Source organism: Zingiber officinale, chromosome 6A, assembly GCF_018446385.1.
Source record: "Zingiber officinale cultivar Zhangliang chromosome 6A, Zo_v1.1, whole genome shotgun sequence".
Taxonomy (NCBI): domain Eukaryota; kingdom Viridiplantae; phylum Streptophyta; class Magnoliopsida; order Zingiberales; family Zingiberaceae; genus Zingiber; species Zingiber officinale.
The window spans coordinates 74,195,753-74,197,329 of NC_055997.1; the positions used below are offsets into that span (position 1 = coordinate 74,195,753).

The 1,577-nt window shown below is 24.4% G+C and overlaps 1 non-coding gene across 1 annotated transcript; it reads left to right on the plus strand.

The window, feature by feature from the left end:
* Positions 1-981: 981 nt before the first annotated feature.
* TRNAG-UCC lies at positions 982-1,053 on the plus strand. Its single transcript has one exon. It is a non-coding gene; the product is annotated as a tRNA-Gly (tRNA).
* Positions 1,054-1,577: the final 524 nt, after the last annotated feature.

A 1,577-nucleotide genomic window follows, 5' to 3' on the forward strand; every position in this document is an offset into this window, starting at 1 on the left:
AGTCACGGATACTCCCAGTAATATTATAATTATCCATTGATTCTCAAAAACTTTTTTACATATTTTTATATTTTAAGAAAATAACGTGACGAAGTCAAGTATCAATTATTTTGTACCTACTTTGTTTACTTTAAACCTTAAACTTTTGATACAGATTAACAAATTCCGAGGTAAGGAAGAAAAATGTAATTTTGTTAAAATCCTTGGTTAGAAAACTATATATACAAATATATTAATTCAGAGCAAAGTTTTTCGGAGACTTTTATAAGAAATGAGTACCAGTAAACTGATGAATTAATAGATAAATATTTTTTTAATGGTGCTAGGTTAATAAATTGGTTGATATGAACGTTTTCTGATTTACAATGGATAGAAAATTTTTATAAGATTAAATTAAATATCTTAAAATTAATCGACGTAAAGTGTATATAAATTGTATGATCCTATTTTTTTTTTATAACAAAAAAAGATGAATGTATCATGATCATAAGGTAAAAAAATTATTTTTGAAAAATTCTAATAAAAAAAATCATCCTTCACAATAAAATATCCAAGAACTCGTATTTATAGGATCTATTGATAATCTAAGAGGATATTTTGGAAATATGTAAAGAGATGAATAGATAATCTTTTATGACAATAATCTAAAATCTTTCAATATATTTTGATAATTTTAAATTTGTAGAGGATAATTTTAATTCATGATTAATTAAATTATCTTATTAAGGTAAAATTTGAATTCATTATATTGGTGTTGTTTAAATTCGTTTTTATTTTTGCCCCGTAAATTTTTTAAAATAAAATGTCTAACTATGTTTTTTTTAATCAAGTTTCAAAAGATCCGTGGGAATGTAATATATTTGTTAATTGTTAAATAGCAATGATAGATGCGCATATATTTCCTAATTTAAAATTCTTCTGCTTGGATTTATTATTATGATTTTATATTATATAAATATATTGAAATAGTCCCACATGCATGCGTTTGTAGTCCAACGGTGAGGATAATTGCCTTCCAAGCAATAGACCCGGGTTCGACTCCCGGCAGACGCAATTGCTTATTTTTTGACGCCAGAAATGAAAAGCAAGCAATTTATTATTTTATCAATCTGTCGATGGCTCAGACTTAGTGAAATAATACGATGAAAAAAAAAATGGAAAATAAGCACTCTTCCGCTTGGATTTTTTAATTATATTTTCATCTTATATAAATTATCTAAATCATAAAAGTAGCATTTGTAGTCCAACGGTTACGATAATTTCCTTTTAAGCAATAGACCTGGGTTCGACTCCCGGCAAACGCAATTGTGTCTTTTTTGCCTTTTCGTTGACGGCAGAAATCAAATTATGGGAATTGTTAATATCTTTTGTTATTATTATAATTTAACGAATTATTGTTTGTGGATGGTTTAGTGTTCTTAATCTATTACTAGTGTTTTAATTATCCCTTTCCTTTTTAAATAAAAAACAATGAGAATATATATATATATATATATATATATATATATATATAAAATTATTTTGTACCTACTTTGTTTATTTTATATATATATATATATATATAAAATTATTTTGTA